Genomic DNA, 13,366 nt, shown 5'->3' on the forward strand with positions numbered 1-13,366 from the left:
AAAGAAAAGTCACGCGAACCTCGACGCGGTTTTCATGGAAAGGCAAGTCGATGTTGAAAAGGAGGAGGAGGAGGAGGAGGAGGTTGCGGTTCGCATATTCCTAAAGCGTAGCGCGGTTGTCTACCCCAACGTTCTGTCCTTCGAAAAATGTCTCTTACTCTGATGTGTTTGTGAAATTTGAGCATGTGTTTTATTGAAGAAGCTGTATTTTGAAAATTGCGGTAAAAATTATAGTAATATCTTTATCTTCTATGTCGGTCAACAGAACAAGACGGAGGATTGTCGCTGCCTGCATAGACACAAGGCCGGACCGCATGCCAAGAGGAATGGGCTATCCTACTACATCCATGCATGCATAAGAAAGTGAATAAATTACTGTTGCGTCTTCTACGTCCCACGTTGGTTTATACACACACAGCTTTGCAGTTCGCTTTCCAAGCAAGATTTTTAGGCGAAGTGAAACTTTTCCTTGCATGATGTGTAACTCCCAAATAATAACGCGCACGAGTACATACAGCGCACATTTCACATTATACCAGCGTAGATCAGTTGCCCCGTGCTTCCTGCTTCTAGAAAGGTCTCGTTAAGGACATCAAGGCGGGTCAAATGAAATCTCCTGATCAGCATGCGTAATTTAGCGGTTTTTTACGGGAGACGGAAGCTAGTACTACTCGGTATTACAGTCGGCTCCTCTGCATCATTGTTGACCGGAACAGAATTTCATATCGGCACTGCTGCTTCCGAGAGAAACCGGAAGCAGGAAGACGTACCACCTGCCGGACGTTTCGTTAGCAAAAGAGAAGCTCCCGCGGATCCTTGTCAAGGAAATAATGATGCATGGGAAGGAAGATGCAGCAGTCCATAGTGCGCCTGAGGAAAACATAGATTTTTTTTTTCTGCTGAGTGAACGAATGTTCAGAAGAAAGAAAAATATCAGGAAACGAATTTGCTCCTTGTAGTTTGCCGACATGCAGTTTCTCAGAAAAATCTCAGACAAGCTTACTAGGTTACTAATGGTGATTCAAAAGCCATTACGCGGTTCCTCTATGAGAAATCCTTCATGTCACCAGGTTACACAACCGAGCGTGGGGAACATCACAATCGTATTAACGCCGGCATACGGCACGAGTAAAATAGTAGTGTTGGATTCGACTGGATTTTAATTGAAATTGTTGCGAATTAGAAGAAAAGTAATATTAAAACTAATAGCGACACGTTATGAATGAAAGCGTATCATTATTAATATGTGGGCTTTTCACTGAAACGCTAATCTCAATCGAGAGGAAGAAAATTTGGAAAATATTGAAAACTTGCCACTCCAAATTACTTCGACTTTGAACATTAACTAACGTGGGCCGTATCCACAAGCCGTGTCCGGCTTTACGTTTGTTTGCCGGTCCTCTTGTCTACATCCCATACTTGAGGATGTGCAGTCCACGCTAAATAAACTTGTTATATAGTAAATATAACTGAATACTTTTTGTGTTGTTTTTGAGGGATACCAATTTGTTGCAATACAACATCGCGTTGTTATCCCTCGCAAGAAAACCTCGACGACCTGCATTCTGTTTGCAATCAATCAACCCGGCCTTTTTGTTGTAGTTAGTGTTGTGACTAGCTCCATTATATTAGACCACAAATATAAAAGAGCAAGTATGCAGACATTTTTTTCCAACAGGGTGGGGACAGGCTATTCCTTGCGTCGTTCCTCTCAAAGAATGGAATATGCGGCAAATACACTCTCACCTTTTTAAACATCCGGTCTCGCTATTTTGAAACGACATCCTTGTACGAACCTTGAACGTGGACAGCAGGGTTCCGAGCTCACCGAAAACCTGAAAACCGAAAAAACGTAGTTTTTGGGCCAACCGGAACGGAACAAAAATCGAAACAAGATTTCCTGCTATGGAAAGAAACCGAAAATATGTTTTCGGTTTTCGGTTCAAATGGCAAACTGAACTATTTCGCTTTCAAGGGTGCGTGATGCAAGACATCAAGTGTCCAGTACATGGCATCCATCGGTGTTTGGGTAGGAAACTCCAGCAAACTCACATAACAATAATGAGGAAGAGCGCAGGACGGGCTCCTTCTGTTTTGTCAATAATTCACATGATACGACTTTCTAACCTCTGTCTTTGTTTATCTCTCTGTTGGAAAGAATAAAGGCGATTACTTTCACTGCCATCATTTTCTCGTTACACGATGTGAAGCCGAACCGGTTTCGAACCGGTATTTTTTTTACTCCAAGCTGAACCGGAATTGAACCGTTTCCTTTGAACCGAAACGAACGAAAACCGGAACGAAGAACCTTTCGGTTCGACACTCTGGTCGACATCTTGGTACGTTTGTCCATAACAGCTGCGGAGAGGCGAAGGAGAGAAGAAGGAAGAAATGACAATGGCAGCGAAACTATGGTGTGTGTGTGGGAGGGGGGGGGGGATTTATTGGCAGAAAAAAAGAAAAAAGAAGGGGGAAAGGTCAGCCATGCAGCACACCGGCTTGTTATTCCCTAAAAAAGGGGGGAAATGAAAAATATAAACAAGAAAGAAAAAGAAATAACAATAACAATACTATGGTGGGCTAGCCTACCATAACCGTTAGAAGGCCATCACGCTGTTGATGGACAAGCTAATAAAACTATAATTATAACAAAACAAGCGCAGCCATGCGAAGATCAGTATTGAAGACAGCGCTTTAATGTCGAGAATACCCAAAGATGCTCCAATTTTTATCGTTTATTTTCAATTTTTTTAGTTACTACAGGGAACGGTACAGTCAGTGACGTTACCGGTCCTCACACCAATTTTTTTGCTTGTACATATCATCACCCTCATTTTTTTCACAAATACGAAACACGATACAATCATTGAAACGAGCAGCCGCAATACTAATGATCAATAAATATTTCGAGCCATTTGGGTTACTACAGGATACTTTGTGCGCGATAAACATTCGATACAACAGCGCCGGTTACAGCTCCGTGTAAAGCCGAGTGTTTCAGCCGCACCTTTATACTTTACAGTGCACGTACATATATACGTACGTTTACTGTATGGACAAAATATACCAATATATAATTTTTTTTTTTTTTCACGCTGTTATGCTGGAGGCACACAACCGAAGCGTGCACTGCATCGATGCAGGATAACAAAGTTTGCCGCATGGTGTGAAGCTCCACTCTCCGATGATTTCATTAGGAACCTCTGTTTCCAAGACCACGGGGAAAACTGACCGCTTGACTCAAGATATGCCTTGCATGTAGCCCGCAGCGAGAGCAACGAAGACAGTGGGTGGGAGGTTTGCGGCTCGTTAGAGGATATTGTGTTTGGTGGTATAGCTTCATTTAGCGGTACACTACAGAGCAGCTTTTTCTTTTGTTTGTTTGTTTGTTTGTTTGTTTGTTTGTTTATAGGTCTCGTTTCTGTTCTACTACGATGTTCATGACGTGTACAATAATGACGACCAACTGCGGTGTGATAAACAAGAAAGACAGAAATGTGGGAGAGGAGAACAAACCACGTTATCATTTATTCATTTAATTAGCGCAGAAGAGACGTCGTTACCCCGTGTTCGTTCGGTTATGTTTCCTCGCTTCTTGCTACAGAGTTCAACCAAGCGTAATAATGGCTCTGCGGTGCTAATTTTATCGCTTTAGTGGTCCTTTAAGGCTTCGTTCCGTTTACGGATGCAAACGTCGCCTTCGTTCCGTAGCGTACTTCCAATCACTAATATAAATTCCATACGTTCGTAATTTTTCATGAAAAGCGGAAGGTAAGAAAAGCCCCGTTTCTTTTTTCTTTCGTCTTTTTTCTCAATTTTCCTGGCTTTCTAAGGAACTATACCAGGATATATCCGCGTCGATGATGCTACGACGCAACGACAAACTGAAAATCAATTACTAAAATAAATAATAAATACAATACAAAATACAAAATAAATTATCTACATACACAAATCTTTTGGGAAAGTAATACACCAGGTGTTGGTTAAGAGACTTACCATATAAATATAAAAACATGATATTGAAGATGATATATAAAATAAAATTAATTAAAATAATATTAAAAATTAAAAATATTGCATATATAAAATTAGGGATGGAGGGCCAACCGAATCCGCGAATCCCAGGCAGGGAATCGAAATTCGGGAATCGTAATCCCAGTGCCCAAAACGGTGAATCGAATCTTTCTACCAACCACTTTTGTTTGTTTCTTTTTAAAATTGGCGCCTCAGGAGCCGCCGAAAGCTTGATTGGCCAGCGGGCCCCGGGCCCATTCATTTAAAACTTTCAGCTGTGTTTTCTTGCTTGTTTGTCTTCATTGTTCTGGACTGGAAGAGTTCAGGCAAGAACTCTTACATTACAAGTTTAAAAGTAACATGGTTTTACTTTTTCTTAGTTTTATGGCAAGAATTCAGGCTCAGGAATTTATGTATTTCTTGCAGCCGACGAACAACATGTTAAATAATAACGACATTTAAGAAGTAGCTAGTTAGTTAGTAAATACAGTAAACCTTGGAGCTTTCAGCAACCCACCATGGTAAGAAGAAGTATATGGGTATGTTTTCTCAGGAAAGTGAGCTTTTATTTGATTTTTTTTTTTTTTTTTTTCATTACACAAAGATATCAAATTCTGCTTCAAAACACTTTCAGTTGAATTCTTTTTCTTGTCCTTATAAACTCTTTTTTTTAAGAAAGGACTCGCAGAACCTTCCTTGGATTCGGATTCACAAAATTCTAGTTTCGTCCCATCTCTATAATAAATAATGTTTGAAGTTGCGACAGTAGATGTGCAAATCACTCGCTGATGGAATTGGAACTTGTGTCCGCGTCGAAAGGTCCAAAATTGTGCCAACGCAAGGCCGCTGCTGCATGTACTCGTAAAGCCACATTATACGAGCAAAAAACCGCAACCGTCGACGAAAGCTAAGCCCTTAATGCTTCCGCGGTTAGAATGACTCTTCTATAATTTTAATGGAAGCTTTTTGACAGGAGTGCAACCCGAGAAAAAATACGTCTCCTTATTTGCCGCAGTAATGTTCTATTCATTTATTTCTCAAAAGAAGCGGAACCATTAATGTTCCTCGGTTTCTGTTTTCCTTTACCTGCATTGGTAATCCTCAAATCCTTTCCGTGCTCCCATTCAGTTCCATTTTAATGGATTCTTGTGGAAAATTGGAAACCGCCTTTTGACAAAGCGTGTTGAGGTTTGCTCCTGCATTTTTATTCTCTTCCGCATGCTTCTCCATCTGGAACTGTGTTTGCCGTCAGGAAACTTCTTTGAAATTTTCGCATATAATATTTTATTTTTTCTCCTTGGCTGTTGGGACATAACGCCGCCAGGGATGCTGTGTTTATCACGTGGCTAGTGTTAGAATTTTCAACGTGTAGCACGCAAATGAATTGTCCGAGACTTCCTCTTGAACTACGCTTTCAAATGTTTCTATACAACTTTAAATTCGACGAATTTAAATTAAACGATCGTTTGAACCCTACGGCAAACACGAAGTGTTTCAAGGTGAACAGTAAATCAAGATGTTTGTATTCAACATTACATTCGGAATATCTTCAAGATGAATTTATAGCGATTTTATTTTCCTTATGCCCCGCTCTCTCGCTACATTAATGTGACAAATAATATTAGATTAATTGATCACCAATTAATAACCATTCACCTCTGGTGAACAACAGGAACGTAAAACAGTTGCTACTGAAGAACGTCTATTCGGATTTTACCAAATTTCCCATTACATCACACACGTATTTCGAGACAAACACTTTTTAAGAAAATCACGAAAATCGAATATTTTTCAGCCACGGGCCCATTTGAGACACTAACTGGGTCGATTTCGACTGATCCCACACTTCAAAATTTCAAACTTCCACAGATTGACTTGAAAAAAAAAAAAAAAAGGTGATCTCATTCCCCTTCAAAAAAAAAAAGAGACGAACGAAAAATAAGATAAACTCCGCAAAAGGTATTGACACGGCACGCTTACTCGCGTTCTATATAGTCTTAGAAGTTCGAATAAAAAGCCCGCCATCTTCCATCTCTCGCTCTTTATTGCGTGTCCCAGTATGAAAGCAAACGAACTCTTGGGCAAACGACAAAGAGAAGAGAGCAAACACTGGACCCTAACTCGATTTGGCTGTTATCCACATACACAGGAACGACGGGCGCCGCCACGCGCGTGTATACCGGACGTATTCGTTGCCGACTATTCGATTGCTTATCTACTTTATGGACTTCCCAGAACGATAAAAATTAATCGAATTAAAAGTTATCTGACGACGGCAGAACGATTTATGGAATTATGCAGTCACTTTGGTGAAGAGTGCTGGCTTCGGACGGCGCGCTGCGATACGGAGACGTTCTGAGGGGAACTAACTTTTTTGCTGTATATCTTTTTCTTTTTCTTTTTTCATGTGGTTTCACGTGTTTGATAGACCGACACATCATACTTTGAAGTTGAAGCTTTGTAGACAATGTAGGGTTTCAATCTTCACTGTAAGGCTCATTATTGTTGTTTGTACCAGATTACATCGAGCAATCGCTTGGAGTATCGCCTGTGCCTTGAGAGTGTGTCCCCTTACATCCCCTTAGTGTCCCTTTTTGTCAACATATCGCGCACGAATCACTCTAGCCGAATAATATTGCTTCAAGCGAACGGAAGTTGCAAACATTTTACGAACACGCCAATATTTTCGTTGAACGCGAAAGTAACATGCGAACCAGGAGTATAGTGTTTTGGGAGTTGGGACTAACATCTTGGCACTTTTTTCGTCTTTCAGTAACTCTATGGTGGTGTGGTAGTCACTCAATACAAATGCGATGATGATGATGATGATGATGATGGGGACGCAAGTTTGGGAAAAACTATTTATTTCTTTGTTCTGTCCGTTTGTTGTTTCCCCAAAACTGGGGGATATGTTACCAAACCCAATGTTTTCCCCCGCCCACGACGACCGCAAGATAGATGAAAATGCCTGTAATTTGATGTTTGAAAACTGTGCTTTTGCCTCGGTGCGCTTCGCCAAATTCTACACGCAGACGTTGACTAATCGTATCATTAAACTCCAGCCTCGTCCGGTTTTATACTATAATTAATACAGGAACAACGTATAACAGGCACTGCTCAGCCCACCACTCCGAGAGCTCCCATTTATGCATTCCTCACGCACGTGTGCGGCCCGCAAATTAGCTAAAAAAAAAAAATCAGTTCTTCGCATTACACAAATTCAATATTCAAAACGAATGGCTTGTCCAGAAAGGCTGCCTTCCTCTCTTTCGTATTTATACGGAAAATAAATTAGCATTCTTATTACCTCACTACACTCTGCCTCATAACTTCGGCGGAAGGAATTCAGTCAAGCTTCGAAATCGAGCGAACAAAAAGGCCAAATGAAGACAGCGGAGGATCCCGCAGGCGCGTTTCATTATTTAGAGTGAGCTAATGTCTTTTTCCTCGCAGATTTGCATGTTCGTTTTCTCCGAAAAATGCCCGTTCCGGATCTCGTTGCTTGTAAAGAACAGGATTACTGGTGAATCAAACACAACTGAACCCTGATTGTACCCCTAATTACGATCCCGGCCATGTGGTGCCGTGGTTTCTGTTTCGGCGCAGGCTGTGCCATGTTTCTTTCAGAAATAATTACCGCGAGAAGTCCGAGCATCTGTCTGATTCTCTCGGGAAGACCTACATAATAATCTTAAAACGTAAGGGAAACGCAGTTACGCAACTAAAGAAGTAATTGAATTAATCAACGGTGATTTTTTTCTTTCGTTTTTTATGTTGTGACCTAACAAAGTTGTACATAAGCTTCCTGGCCCCTCTAATCTTACGGTAATGTAAATCCACGTAGTGTTCTACACGCAGGGTTCTATAGGGCAAATCCTTCTGTTGGAGCATAAAGGCACTTATAGATTCCGCTGTGGATTTAACTGCGCGCTCTTGGGCGTTAGAAAACACAGCGTTGCTCTGCACCGAAGTGAACATAAGGTGAACTGCTCATGAACTGATTGATTGACTGATTGAGAAAAATAAATAAATAGGGAGATGTGGGAAGCGACAAAGTCGGGTCCGGTTACTCCTGGACTTGTGAGTAGAGCATAAAGTAGAAAAGTCAACCTCAAGATGATCAAGAGGCACCTAAAAAAAGAGAAAAAAAATTCAGTGGCGATTTAGCCGTAAATGCGAGAGAAATGCGTTAGCATTACGCACCTTTTCCGGTACATACCTGACTTCTGTGCAGCCACTTCCTGTCTAAACCCAACTTCCAGTTGTCCATCACCTCCCGTTATAATTGACTTCCGGTTCGACAATTTCAATTACTATATGTAAGTCCATTTAATTACCTTTTAATTACGGAGGGTAGCCGCGGTTACCTGAGGTAATCTTGAATTTCATTTAATCTTTCTCTTAATTACATATGTCTCTTACGTTCATTCCCTTTAAACTCAACTTTCTCGCTTTAATTACTTTTATTTAGCTCTAATTACTTTTAATTACTCTTAGCTTTAATCACTTTCAACTGCTTCAATTTCAACATTTACCTCCACTTACATTCACCCTCTTATATCCCCTCATGTTCACTTATACCTCTTCCTCAGTGAGGCTTCACCATCTCATACACACACACACACATACATACATGCAGCTTTTTCCATTTTGACACTCGTAATGCTGACGCATTAAAAAGGACAAGCAGGGTCCACGTAATGAATGAGTCCAGTAAATAAAATAAGAGTTTAAATGAAAGTACACTGAATACACCAATGGCACACCGCACTATGTACTCTGTCCTTACGACAGTAGTAGAACTGTTTTCATGGGAGGTTGCTTTCCCCATCTGGGTCTTCGTTTCCTGTTTGTTTGGTTGCTCCCTCCTGTCTTTTTTTCTCTTTTCTACTCCTTCCCCCTTCATCATATTTCGCTATATTTTTCTTTTGTGTTATATCAAGTGCATACGTACACCCGTAGTGTCATTAAATGAGTATGTGCCATGAAGTAGCTGGTCCCCATGTATTTGGAGCCCATTTTCTCCATTTTTTTTTTCTTTTTATGATCAATCAGTCAGGGCAGCAGCCAAGAAACACGGAGACTTCAGAGGGTGTCGCGAAGGTTTCATGATTGCAAAAACTGCATAACTACGTGTATGGACTGCACTTGGACTGCACATAGACTGCACATAGACTGCACATGGACTGCACATGGACTGCACATGGACTGCACATGGACTGCACATGGACTGCACATGGACTGCACATGGACTGCACATGGACTTATTCGTTCGTACTGTACGTTCTCACACCTTTAGTTATGTGTAGTGCGGAGCAAAGTGTATGTAGAAGCATAATAAATTTTCCGAAACAACAACCCTTCGATGCACCTGTCAGGCTGTCACACATGACCTTAACGTCGCTGTTGTGCCAAAAAAAAAAAAACTTCAGATCAATCAATCGGTCACTCAATCAACGTAACTATCATGCTCAGCGCGCACGTCAAACGGATAGAAAAGAGAGGAAAGAGGTGCTAATGCACGCTAAAATGTTCCTAGCGCCAAAAACGTGATGTGGCTAACATGGTTCCCAGGGTTGGTAGTTGTTTCCGAGTGCTATATTATTAAGGCGTTTGCCGATGCAAGGGAACGAAGGAAACATGTTCTGGTACCCTGCTATGACGTCACACTCACAGCACACTTATGAAACATTCCCAATTTTGCTGATGTGCCCACTGCTTTATGGGTGACTCGAACGGCATTTTCCTGGAAAGATGATGATGATGATTCGAGTTTCTTTCTTTCTTTCTTTTTTTTTTGCGCATCGACAACGAAGGTCATAATGCGCCACAGCAGTGATAGTCATGTGACTGTAGTTAAAATTAAACGTAATTAGTGAGAACAAATATGAGGGTGTAGAACATCAGTCTAAAACTACAGAACGTTTAAAATTCCAAAATCTATCAAGAAGTTACAAAAACTCTGCTAAAAGGGATTATCGCCGCATTACCAAGCAATAGGGCTGGGTGAAGAGTTAAATGATGTGCATAAAACTGCTTAAAGTTATGGTGACGGTGGGCCTCAGTGAGGACTGGGCATGAAATGAGTACGTGTATGACAGAGAGAAGTTCACCACAGTGCTTGGCACTGAGGCGGTTTGAGAAGAGATGCCATTGCTTGGGAGGCGGCGTGGAAAGAGATGGATCGTTGCTATCCTGCCGTTTAGAATAGTGTACTTGTAGTGTTCCTGTTTGCGTAAAGGAGTGTACCTCCATAGGTAGCTCTAGTGCTTGGTGACAATACATGCGATGGAGGTACTCTACTCTAGATGAACCTCGTAGAAGCGGCAGTCTGCACATATCTGCAGACAACGCTGTCTCTGTGCAATCCGTCCTTGCGCCTCGTCGCATTCTTCAAATATGTGTGTCTGTAACAAACATGCTATAGTCTTGTCGCAGATCCAGTAGTACATCAAACGCTGTATGTCTCGATGTTGGATTGTCTGGACGCGGCCACAAAGAATCCTCGACGCACAGCATGACCTTCCAACACTCCTCGGCGCAGCCACAGAGAACTGGAGAGCAATTGCACCTCCTATCCTTTTATGGACCCCGCAATTATACCTCGTGCGGTAAAAGAGCTAGAGGTCTTATTCTCACCATGGATGCCGACGTCTATCCACTACTCTTTTGAATTACTGTATAGGTACTCCAGGAAGCGATTACAAACCGCCTCTCGATTAAGGTCGATGCCGGGCACACAGCGAGTCTGTCATTAAAAACGTCGCCAAGCTGGCTTTACCCCTTTGCACCACATGCTGCAGAGCATTTCTGCTGCCAATCGATGTCTTCAGCCTTCTTTTCAGTCAATGCGCACGCTTTCTCTTATTCTTCTCTCTTTCAAAATGTCCTTCTCACTCCTCACTCTGAAGCAGCGCTCTCAGACTCGTGCGCCCCATTACAAAAAGGACGCTCTCTTCCCTTTATTTCCGCAGACGACTCTGACGTCTCGTCAAGCGTTTCGCTTGTGGTCGAATTGCAGCGACAAACGAACTTCCGAGCAAAGAAGAGGTGCACTCTTTTCATGTTATTTTTTACCCCCTTTCACAAGCTTGAAAGTCTTCATCGTATCAGTATGTAGTTGGTTACGTTGTTGAGCAATCGAGAAAGGAGAGATTTATGAAAGAACGCCGCAGAGAACATCAAGTGCTGTGGATACTGACTACAGGTGATTTTAAAAAAGTCGCTGGTTTTTGCATATCGAGGAAGAGAGGTTACTCATTCCCAGAATTGCGGGACCAGAACTGCCTACTTTTAAAGTTGGCTTAACCTGCGAACTCACCGCCCTGCATTGAAGCTACGCATTCAATCTGCTTCCCATAGAATATCCATTAGCACTGAGGGTTAGGATCAAGTGTCCATGTCTAGGCGTGACGGCGGAAGGTTCCTCGATTGTCCACAAGAGGATTGGTAGCTCAAGAGCGTCACTATTTTTTTTTTTTTTTTTCCGAGAGACTCATTTTCGCTGTGTTGGCTCCATGGCAGAATATATTGGCATGTCCTAGTCCTTTAATTACACCAAAACCAGGACTGACTGATCTGACTGATTATCTGGTTGCGTGATTATCTGAGCGTGCGACATGATTAGCGATTGACAGTTCGTCTGAAACAAAATGTTCCTCTAAATCGACAGTCGTATCCACGAGTGTGAGGGACCCGTTTCGCCAAGAACGTCTCGTTCAGATGTATCCTTCCTTTCCTTTACGCTTGGGGCAACGTTGTGTCCTAGAGCAGAGAGACCTGCCCTGAGGCGACCCTCGACATTACAATCGTCAGCTAATCATTCGATGCGTCGGAAAGCTCCTGCACTCCTACCTGCGCGCCAGTCCTAGCCACGCACACTGACCACGGAGACATACTGCCGGCCATAAAAACGGCTTCGTGCTATATTCCGCTTATCCTGTAATGGTCGTCCAGGAAGCCGTCAAAATGCAAATTGGGCACGTGCCCATCTTCCCAGTGTCACCCGATCGACGTCTCTCTCGCCAATTCGATCCATAGGGATCTCTTGTTAATAGCTCTCATTTGCATGGTGCGCCTTATGGGAATATATACTCTCGGAATATAGAGCTTCGCATAAACAGATCATCCCTCTCCCAGCCCCTCCAGACTCCAGAGGGCCATTTGGAGAAACGAACACACAGTTACCCGCACAACACCCCACTCGCATCTACACCTGAACTGTGCTTCTAATTGAACGCGCCGCTCGTTGAATTAATATCGGCCATTCGTAAAAACTGAACGGCTGAGAGCGCCCTCTCGCGGGGGTGTGCAAATGATAGCTTCCTGCACCAAAACCCGCGAGCGCGCTCCTGGTGTCGATACAGGGGGCGCTGGAGACATTCTGTGCGAATTCCCAAACCTGCTGGGAGATGAGACTAATCGCGTGCTTCAGGGATATGTAAAGGGTTGGAACGGATGGGGAAAGCTTAGCATCTGCGGGATGACGGGGCTTGCTTGAATGGTGCAGGGCGGGAATTCGGGAAAATAGTCTGCAGGTGTATACGTCTTCACTGGATGCTAGCGAAAGATTGCGTTAAAGTCGTTTCCGTTCCCGCTGTGGTTCAGTTATCCTATTTGGCGACGGTCTCGCCTAGCAACATTTCGCTTGTCTGCCATCACTGGGTAACGTGCCCGTTCACCGATCCCAAAGGGTTGCCGAACAGGAAAAGGTGTACCTTTTTGCCATGGTGCGACTTTCTGAAAGCGAGAGTCCTGGCCTGAGCCGTAGTTGCAAAATTGGTGCTCTGCCGTGACTTGTTATACCAACCAGACCAATTTGTTCCCGCCATTCACGACGCATCCGTTTCAACTGGGCCAGCGTCACATTACAGCGTCACAAGGGTGCAAGTCTCTTAGGACACCCTCTAGAACAGTGTTCCTCAAACTGCGGGACATGACCCCCATATGGATCATGAGCCTTTTTCTGGGGGTCATGGAGGGTTCAAGCAGACATGCGATATGCCCTGAGTCACACAGATCAACGTATTGATTTGCTTGTATAAAGAAAGCAACTACATACTTCTCCATTAATACATGATTAAATCAATCCTTGTTAAATACATTAATATGCATTTTGGCTGCTCTCGCCGTGGTTGAGGTCTTTTAAATGAGTTACAATGTAAATGCATCTGCGTCATTGAAAAAGTAAATTTTCGGAAGGCTTATAAAGGTGAGGGTCGTATGGTGGGTTTTGGTACTACTCAAAGGGGTCACGTACTGGAAAAGTGCGAAAATACTCCAAAAGCCGGGAGATGACATAACGAAAGAGAGAGAGGACTCCAACTTAACGTAACAAATAACAACTTTA

At 42.8% G+C, this 13,366-nt stretch overlaps 1 protein-coding gene across 4 annotated transcripts in view; it reads right to left on the reverse strand.

Moving 5' to 3' along the window:
• Positions 1–13,366, reverse strand: part of LOC135366738 (leucine-rich repeat-containing protein 15-like) — a 584,634-nt gene that overhangs the window by 495,355 nt on the left and 75,913 nt on the right. For all 4 annotated transcript variants that reach the window (XM_064599600.1, XM_064599596.1, XM_064599597.1 and 1 more), the window contains exon 4: positions 1,747–1,835. The gene's annotated coding sequence lies outside the window, so the exon portion shown is untranslated. The remainder of the gene's footprint in view (positions 1–1,746; positions 1,836–13,366) is intronic.

The sequence above is a fragment of the Ornithodoros turicata genome, chromosome 8, assembly GCF_037126465.1.
Source record: "Ornithodoros turicata isolate Travis chromosome 8, ASM3712646v1, whole genome shotgun sequence".
NCBI lineage: Eukaryota > Metazoa > Arthropoda > Arachnida > Ixodida > Argasidae > Ornithodoros > Ornithodoros turicata.